Source organism: Parasteatoda tepidariorum, chromosome 4 (genome assembly GCF_982258835.1).
Source record: "Parasteatoda tepidariorum strain Cologne lab strain chromosome 4, Ptep-v5.0, whole genome shotgun sequence".
NCBI lineage: Eukaryota > Metazoa > Arthropoda > Arachnida > Araneae > Theridiidae > Parasteatoda > Parasteatoda tepidariorum.
The window spans coordinates 113,289,611-113,300,596 of NC_141758.1; positions in this window are offsets into that span (position 1 = coordinate 113,289,611).

Sequence of the window (10,986 nt, forward strand, 5' to 3'; positions counted from 1 at the left end):
TAATAAATCAAAAACTTTAAAAAAAATTTAAATCAAAAACTTTTTCTAAACTTCATTTTTTCCCCCCCTATCGTAAACAAGAGGTGGCAAACAGTGGGTCAAGTAAGACCGTCAATGCTTAAACCGGTTCCCAAACATGCCATTGGTTAACTGAAACGGTTCTGTGCTATGTTATCAATTGTAACTTATTACAAAAAAAAAAAAAAAAAAAAAACGGAAAATGACATACAAATACCTGTCAAAAAATTTCTATTAGGAGCGTTATAAGCGAAACACATTAATTTTACTCCCCATCCCCTAAAAGTTTCATGTAGCCTGATAACACTTTTTCAATAGATAAGAGTCAAGATTCCCGGTAGAATCATGATCTTAGAAAATAAATAAACAATTTTATTGAACATTTTCATATTTAATTAACTTTTTAAGAATAAATGCATAAATAAGAAACAAAAGTTGGATAAAAAGCGCTTTGAAAACGCGCGACACGAAAAAAAAACAAAAAAAAAACAAAAAAAAACATGCACGGAACAGCAAAAAGCGCTTCAATCCAATCTTCTCATTTAAAATATTTTCCCTTACAGAATTTTCCCTACACAGGTACCTTTTTTATAGGGAGCTTTTTTTCCGGGGAGCTTTTTTTCCAGGTACCTTTCTTTCCGGGACCTTTTTTTCCGTAACTTTTTTTCCGGTACCTTTTTTTCCTACAATCTCGTGATTATTTACAATTTAATTTTGTTTCTGAAATTCCCCCTTATCCCATTTATATGAACTGGAGAAAACTATTTTTGAAATACGTCAGCAAAAACAAATACAAACATGTATTAAGATTATTTTGTAAGGAAATAAATTCTCTTAAGGTATGTTAAATTTTTTCTTTGTATAATTATAGTGCTAAATACCAAAACAGTATAAATATTAACATTTAATCTTTAGAAACATATTTATTCATATTGTCACTGCAATTTAAGTTGCATTTTAGAATTTTGAAGTTTTTCACATATGCGCCTCTTTCACTTATGCACCTTTTTCTCTTGGCCCCTTACACCGGTGCATAAGTGAGAGTTCACTGTATCTGTTTTTGAACCTAAAGAACTAAATCTGAACTTAAAACCATATGGCTCGTTACGAAATGTATAGAACGAATTTCTAATTAACAGTTTTAGGGCATTGATAAAACATCCAGTTTATTTACTTTCAGGTTAAACCTAATTTTTTGTGACGAAAAAGAAATGGATCTTAGCAATAAATCTTTTTTCTCTTTGTTAAAACCAAAGGGCTTTTGAAAAACGAAAATCTAAAATAAGCATATTTAAGCACTTTTTAAAAACACTACGCACCATGCTTCCCAAAGAAAAAAAAATCATAATTAGGATCTGTAGTAAGAAAAATTACTTTTTACTATCGTTTAAAGTTCTTAATTTATAATCATAAAATCAATAAAATTCAAAAACTTAACATAATTAAGATAGAATTTACTAGTTTCTGAAAAATATTGCAGAGAAAATTGCGAAAAACAATGCATTTTTTGTAATTTAGAACGACAATCTACACGACAAAGAAAAAATCTCTGCTTAAAAAATAGAAAAATAAGCACTTTACAAATCCCGAATTTAAAAATTCCAGAATAATATTAAAATTAGTATAAATGTAGCGATTTACATACTTAAAGGAAGATTGTTCTTTCTTTCCAACTCAAACAAAACTCAAGTCTAGGCACTTGGAAGAACAACAAAACTGAGCAAAATAAACGTATAACGTTAATAATAATAATCAACGATGATTTTACAAAATAGCAAAATATTTAATTAGGATATACGGCGATTAAAATCTAGTTTTACCCAAATGTGACAAATCGAACAAAATATTCTGTTAACCAATATGATGGCGACCATTTGGCGAGAAAAATTGCAATTTACTTATTAATTTTTCATAACCAATCAAATCGTAAAATGATTTGAAGGCGCGAAATTAGACAAATGGGAGTTTCAGCTGCCTTTAATGTAGATGTTGTCTGATTAGTTGATTACAGAAACAGTAAAGCACGAGGCATAGTTACACCTGCAAAAAAATTTCATTCGCTTTGACACAAAAATAGAAGCTAATATATATATATATATATATATATATATATATATATATATATATATATATATATATATATATATATATATATATATATATATATATATATATATATATATATATATATATATATATATACATAAATTTTATCATTATTTTTTAAAGTTAATAATGGAAAGTTTAGTTCAAGGATTGTGAACATTACAAAAATGGTTGCTGTCTTTTCATGGCCTATAATAAAATTAAGTATAATTTAATAAAAAAGTTTAAAAAAATGTCTACACAAAAAATTCAAAATTTGTTTTTCTTCATATATATTACAATGCTCACAGGATAAATTAATATTGATTAAAAATCATTATTTTTCATAGCGTATCCATTGACAGTAGCTAAATTTTTTTACCAAATTTTGAAAACCTTATTTCTTTCTTAATTTAATTAGTTGTTTTTAAAATTAATAAACTCAACTTGAACAAATTTAGCTGTTTAACTGGTCTGAAATAATGGCGGGGGGGGGGAGATCCAGCAGCACGCACAATATGTATTTCTGTTTTATATTAATTTGATTTTGACTTTCCATAGCGTTTTAAAAAGTGCTTAAAGGTGATTATTTTCGATTTTAATTTCTTAAAAGCCCTTAAAGGTGCTTTTTTTCATTGAGTGTTTTTAAAAAGTGCTTCATTTTCCCTTTTCGAAAATGAGATTTTTTTTCTTAATCATGTCAATTTTCGCCACGTATTACGCAAAAGCGTGCTTTTCACATTCGATCCGGAATCTATTTCAGCGCACGATCCGTAGCGTATAAATCATTTTCCAGGTTTGATGAAATACTTGCGAGTCTGCATGTGCGTCGTTCTGAGTTCGGTGAGATTATTGCAGTCTCATGTGCAACTCTGCTGCATTTTGCAAGATATTTTCAAATTCAAGATTCATTTTCCACCCTCTGATATCGAACAGAAAAATCACATTTTTTATAATGGCTAATATAATCAAGAAAAAAAGTTCTTCGTCAGAAACTGGTTATTTTTTCATGATCATGTGAAGTCTTTGAAAATTATTTTGCATTTTGTTAATGTATGTAGTGCTTAAAAATATTTTATGAGTTCCTAAAAAGTACTTAAAATGTGCTTATTTTTTGTTGAAAGATTTGACTACACACCCTGTTTGATGTTTGAAAATTTTAAGGAAGTCAACTGACGATTTGATTTGGAAACGTGAGGCGCGATTAAAAATTTTGAATATGTAATAGAATGCAGCTAATTTAAATAATATAAACATAGCTGCAAACTAATATAATAATATAATTAAATAATATAAACATGGCTTCTGGATTTTCCCAGTTTCTCCTGGTCTACTGGTTCAATAAAAATTCTCCTGGTTTTTGTACATTTTAGAAAATTGTCTAATATTGAGAAAGTTTCCTTTAAAAAAATCTCTATTGAGATCTTGGCGAGATTGAGATTATTGCTTGCTTGAATATTTAAATAAGCGACACTAATACATAGTAAAGCGAGTCTCATTTACAAAATTTATTTAACTCTCTTTGAATTGAATGCCTATATTCATTCAAAAAGATGAATAAACATAATGCGTAACATTTCAAGATCATTTAATGTGAAATCACAACTAGAAAACATGGCAGTTTTTCTATTTTGATGACAAAAACATTCCCTTAAATACCCTAGGTGCGAAATATTTAGTATATTTTGCAACAATTATCATGAAATTTATATCATTTCAAATTATATCATCAGGATTTCGTTCTATCTGTGTTGGCATAATGAATTTTTTTTGCAATTACATAAAGTCAAAACTTTAATTCTTAGAACTATTTTTGAATCTGATGAATGCACCAAATGTATGTTTTATATCCGATTACTAATTTTATTTTAATTTATGTCCGTCGTTGAACAGCCGACCCAATTTTTTGGATTTACGACTACTAGCGTTCAGCTCCATAGCCTTGTCATTTTGAACCCACTCCAGAAGACAAGGGAACTCCGGGATCGAGTATTGGGAGAAATTTTGTCTTCGTGGAGGACTTTTTAGAGGGAACTAACCCACATTTGCGTTACATGGAGAGGAAGACCTCGAGAATCTCCCACGCTTAGCCGGATGGCAAGGAGACTCAAACCCGTGATCCGTCTATCCCTGAGGATAAATCACGTCAGCACTGTGGTCGGTGCAAGCCGGATGCGGAATTCATATCGACCAGCCATTGCAGGGATTCGAACCCGGTTCACCTCATTGAAAGGCTAACGCTCCTATCCCCTGAGCCATCGCTGCTCTCGATTACAAATGATGTGATTTCAACTTTTTAGTTTTTTAATGTATTGAAATGAAACAAACATTTTAACTTATCGAAAATTAGTTTTTAATATGAATTTCAATCTAGAATATGACTTGTTATTGATTGAAATATGCAAGTTAAAAATATAGTATAATATGATTCACGAATAAGATTATGATTAATTATGAATACAAATTACATTACGGCTACAAATTTGCTTAAATGATTTTGAAAAATATCGAATTACATTCATGCAAAATTGCAAAAGTAAATATCATATTCATTCTGTGTATATTTAATCGGATATTACAGTGTTTCCCAAAGTGTGGTACGCGTACCCCCAGGGATACGAGAACAGTTTAGAGGGGGTACGCGTTCTTATGCGAAATATCTTGCAACAAACGAAAATTTTAAAAAATTTTATTCTAAGACAAAGCTAGCCATGAAAATTTACGATTACGTATTTTTCTATTGGCTATTTCTTTGCAGAGTTAACAGTTAATATTTAGTGGTGTCAACAGCCAGTTGTGATTTTTAACTTTTGTGCAATTTTTTTACAGTAAAAAATACATAAATTTTTTATCAGTGGTACACAGTGTTACGAAATAATTTAGAAGTGGTACACAAAAGTCATAAGTTTGGGAAACACTGGATATTAGAATGAACTTAAGTTGAACGATCCTTTCTATTACTGAATGAAATGTTCGTCATAATTAATTTTTCTCCATTTATTTTTCTCTAGTGTGGCGTAGAAATTAACTGTTTTAAGATGTGAGTTCTGCTATATTTGCTGCGGACAGAAACTTTAAACAGCTTCATAATGCGTTTAATGATAGTTTAAATGAAAGTCTAGTTATAATTTCTCGCAGAAGCTGTAAAATATAACAATCACCGTCATAGCTTTTGTAGTTCATTTCTAAAGGTTTTCTTAATACTAAAATATTTTAGTCTAACTTTCTCTGTATAAAATATGATATATTTAAAAAATAAATAAAGTTCTAAAAATATAAAGCAGCTGCATTCTGTGAAAGTTTTGATTCATATAGTTTTCGGTGGTTTTTAAATGAAAACCTGTTTGCTTTAGTAACCACATAAGTGTATTATTTCCTTTTACCACAATTAGTTAAGCATCCCTAGCGTCAATAATAGCTTAACAAGCACCGACCACAGTGCTGACGTAAAATATGCACAGTGGTAGACGGATCATGGATTAGAATTCCCTTGCTATCGGGCTAACCGTGGAAGGATTTCGAGGTTTTCCTCTCCATGTAACGCAAATGCTGATTAGTTAGATCAAGAAGTTCTCCACGAAGGTCAGATTGTCCCTGTGTTTGATACCGGAGCTCCCTTGTTTTCTGGGGTCAAACTTGCATGGCTATGCAGTTGAACAATAATAGTAATATAAAAACACTGCCTATTTTACTACCAATCATTTAACTTTCATTCAAACTCAAAAAACAATAAAGCAGCTTGGAATTGTATTCTTAAAGGAAACGGTTTCAGAACAAGAATTTAATTCATTAACTAAATGTCCCGCAGTGAACTGATCGTTAAGACACGGTTCCCAGCAGATCACCGAAGTCAAGCATCACTGCCTGCGGTCAGAGTGCGGGTGGGTGACTACTTGGATCAGTCTGCGTAGGGACGGAGGGTGTGTGGTATGGGTCCTCGTTAAACTGTGCTACCGTAAAGTGCTCGACATCGCGTGCAGGTCGTTGGGCTACCGAAGCGGGGGTGCCACCTCCTCTGCAGAGGATGAAAATTGGGATGGCATGTCTTCGGATCATCCTCAGGGATGTTTCCCAGACCGTCGCCAATAGCCCATTGTGCAACTCTAGTGCGACGTAAATAAACTACAACAACTACATTAACTAAATACTTTTAATTCCCACGGCCTCCCACCTGACGTATCAAAGATAAAATATCGTTCAAATTATGAAATTCTCTTTTATTCACAACTCAAGAAGTATTTATGGAATTTCTCTGGTCACCTCTCTCAAAAATAAACTCACCCACTTAATGCTTCACAAAATTAAAAATTAAAAAAAGAATTCAAAACAAAAAATTATCAAACAGCAGCGGTCGCCAGAACAACGCATGCGCACTGCTTGATTATTGTAGTTGAAAAGTGAGGATGTGAAATCCAAGCCATTTACAATGGGTAAAATAAAAAAATCAATGACTGGACATTCTTCAATGACTTGAAAATGAAACAAAAAAGATATTCCATTACAATCTCTATTTTCAAAAGTAAACAATGAATTTAAAATGTGGAATTTTAATCCAACATTTAGCTATTTGAATTGACCTTGAAAATTCAATTAGCTCCATTAACACTTACACACTATCAAATTTTTATGGTGATGAACTCAGAGTTTATTTACTTATTAATTATTTTCAGCCAACAAATCATGCAGGGTGGAATTGCGAAACTTTCGCAATTATCGTTTCTTTCATCTGATTTTAAAAATGATTGGTTACTAACAATACAGTAATCATTTCATGGAATGTTTAAATGACGAGTTGAAGGATGATCTAGAAAATTACTTTTTTCCCCTCCTTTTCTTCTTTTTTTTTAAAGATAATTCAAACTCAATTTTAATATTATTTAACTGAGTTTTGAACTAGATTCTAAATTTTAGTCAACGATAAATACGATTATAATGAAATATTAAATAATTGATGCGGTTTATTCTTTTTATGCAACATTACAATAAAATTTTTTAATAAATTTATATTATGCTATTAGGAACTGTTCTGTGATTTATTAATTAATTTATACTATATACTTATTACTTAATACTCCATACTTCTACTTAAACTATTAAAACTTTGGCGCAATAATATAATTTTAAGATAAATAATAGTATATTTTTTTTATTCTTAGCGGTAAATTTTTGCCTTGATTGCACTTAAGTGAAGCACAATATATTATTTTTGGCGATCGGTTGCCCATTTTGTAAGCAGCATGGTGTATAAATACTGCTTCAAAAATAATAATAATAACTATGCGACCCTTCTTTCAAAAGAAAAAAAAATCTGATAAAAACTAAAAATATTAACAAGTATAATTTTTTCAAATAAATAAATGGACACAATCAATGAAATTTGAAATTACAATGGTGTATATAAAAATGTAAAGGGAGAGTATGACAGGATAGAAAAAGTAACATTCGTTTGTCAGTTCGAAAATGAATAGCTGTTAAGTTTGTAGTAAAAACATACCAAACGGCCCTTTTTACAGGTCACAGAAATGCAATGATTTGCTTTGTTCGAAAGCTACTACCATTTTATGTGCTTTTTTCCCCGCTACTTTTGGAATAATAAAATTTAATAAAAATATAAGAGAGACTGAGATTAGATGTTGCCAGATATAAATATTAACATTTTTATAGAAATTTAAAAAAAAATAAAACGAGATTAAAACTGTTTCTAACTATTATAGGATTCAAGGTTATCTATATAAATTCTTAGGCCGGCCAGAGGGTCGAGCGGTTAGCGTGACTGACTGCGAAGCCAATGGCTGCGGGTTCGAGCCCCGCTCTGAGCATGTATGTTTGCCTCAGTGTGTTGTTCTCTATTGTGTGAATGTAGAGCCGGGATAGCCTGGTTGGTAGGACATTGGACCCATGTCCAAGAGTTCGTGCGTTTGATCCCAGGCTGGCAGAAAACTCCCCGTGTAGTAAATGGTGATTGATGCACGTTAAATCATTACCATTTTTTCCCGTAATTTCTTTTACTTTTTTTTGATTGAAATAATGCCTATTTATCCATTCTTTTTCTCTCTCGAATTCTCGTTTCTCTCCATGTCTTAAAGTTGTTAGATAAATAAATAAACGTATAAATAAAATAAAAAATTAATAAAACAAAATAAGAAAGCAATACTTGATGTTTCGATAAAGTAGCTAATTTTATCGAAATTTATAAAAACATAAAAGGCTCAAAGGATATTATTAAAATTTCTAATTTTAACTGTTTTATGATAGAAGGTAAACGTTATAAATTTTTATCAAGTAACATTAATCATTATTTCCAAGTTGAATAATTTTCACAATCTTGTTTTCCGTATATTTTGTATGTTAACAAAATGTGCTTAAAAGAGTAACGAATTACAATGATTTAGAAACAATTACAAGGATTACGGAAATAGAGACTTGGATTAGTCTGCGTAGGGACCGAGGGTGTGCGGTATTGGTCCTCGTTAAACTGTGCTAGTGCTCGACTTCGCTAGCAGGTCGTCGGGCTACCGAAGCGGGGGGGCCATCCCCTCTGCAGAGGATCAAAATTGTGATGGCATGTCTTCGGAGCATCCTCAGGGATGTTTCCCAGACCGTCGCCAATAGCCCATTGTGCAGCTCTAGTGCGTCGCAAATTAACTACAACAACAACGGAAATAGAGTAAGGAGACTCCCAGAAATTGAAAAAATTGTAGTTTCATTTGAATTTTCTTAAAAACTACAGTTATGTAGATTTCGTTAAAGTGTAAGGTAAATTGCATTTAGTTTATATACTTTAGCTGAAAATTAAGCTAAAATAAAACTTAATTAATATCTTTTCTTTTCAAAAATGAAAGTGACATCAAATCCTTTTGAATCGAATTAATTTAAGAGATTTTTTAGAGCTACATGATTTTTTAGAATTTAACTTTGTTTTGTGTTTGGATTTGAGATTAAAATACTGTATTTTTTTAAAATAACATTATCAGAGTACGAAATTATGTATATATATATATATCAGTGTTTTCACTACAGCGCGAGAACGCGAGAATCTCGCATATTTTTTTCTTTTCTCGCATTAAAAAATGATTACCGCGAGAAATTCGCGCATTCTATAAATCAATTTCAAAATTCGCGAATTTCTCTCATTTTGGAAAAAGCTTCGAATTACGTCATTTAGAATAAAATCCGTTTCACTTTTCTTCCTGGATCTTCATTATTTTCAACACTTGCCCCGTTATCCAGCTTCTCTATTTACCAGTAGGCATTGTTCAGAACCTTTTTGAACAACAGAACACAACCCCTCCGAACCACGGAACCCCTTTCAGAACACATTTCTCTGCAACCACGTGTTTACTGTAGGTATGGTTTTTCATGTAAGACGTTCAATTTTTTTTATGCGCTAATGTAAGATGGACAAATACCTAGTAAAGGCAAAATCTTCTATGATGATGCAGCAAAAATATTCAATGCTTTAAAAAATAGAAGACGTTAAAAATGTATTATAACAAAAGAAATTTTTTTTCCAAGTCTATTTGTATTTTTTCAGTTTTTAGAAATCTCACTTAACTTTCTGAAATCTCACCCTGTTTTTGAGAAAGGGTGAGAAATTCTCACCCATTTTTTTTCTATGATGAAAACACTGTATATATACTATATATAAATATTATTACACTTAATAAGTAAACGCAATCGTTGTAGAATATTTCATTATAAAACAATATCGATGTAATTTTAAAAAGAATAGTCGCAGTAAAAAATAAATAAATAATTGTCAAGATAATTTATGCATTGCAGTTTTAAATTAAGAATAACATTGAGAATTTTTGTTATGTATAGATATTTTGGCTGGTAAATTACTCGTTTTATTTGTAAAGCATTTTTTATTTTATTTTAGAGCTACAAAGATTACTTTACACAACATTCATAAGAAGGCTGCCATCATAAATTTAACGGGAAAAAAGAAGAAACATTTCCTATGAAATATAATTTTACAGTCAAACCCCGCTATAGTGGACCGAAATTTCATTTCACTATAACCGGGAGTTCATTCTAGCCGTTCCTCAAACAATTTAAACTAATGGTTCTTTCCGATCTTCTTCTTTTCATTATACATCATTTAAATACCCATAAAATGCATTATACATCATTTGACCCATAAAATGAAATACAAAACTGACTGAAAATACGTAGTAACAAAAAATGTGTTAACTCGTTTTTATTTTTTATTACTCTTCGTCTTGTGTACAAAAAGAATCAGAAATCTTTAGCTGATGCAGGGAAAAATTTCCATACATCTGTCGGCCTTTGCTTAGGGATGGAAAAGTGAGATAAAAGAAGCAAACAAGAAAAAATGCTTATCGTTACATTCCACTGTATAAATGGTTTTAAAAAATCTGTATAAGTATTTATTTTGATGTAGATATTTCAAAAGTATTAAAAACAATCAGTAGAAGACAGAAAAAGTTCATAATATCACTCTTTCTCACTTTTTTTATTTCACTATACCCACAAAAAATAACATTATACGTGTATAGCAAGGCATGGGATCGAACACTCTATCCGGGAGTTCACTACAAACCGTGTTCACTATAGCGGGGTTTGACTCTATTTATATTTGGCTTCATCTGGTTATTCTGAAGTAATGGCAATTCATATTGAACTGATTAATGGAGAGCGTGAGATATGGTTTAAAAAAAGAAGGGTGGAGTGGCGGATGGGGTTGATAGTGGCGAAGAAGGTGTGGTTTTCTGACTTATTAGTAAATAAATTGAACTGAAGTGTCGTGTACTGAAGTATGGTAAATACCAGATGTGTTTCCCCTTTTGCAGCCTTCCAGCTCTCAAGAATATCAAATTTCGAGAAGCGAGCTGACCTGTTGGCCCAGCATTAATTCAG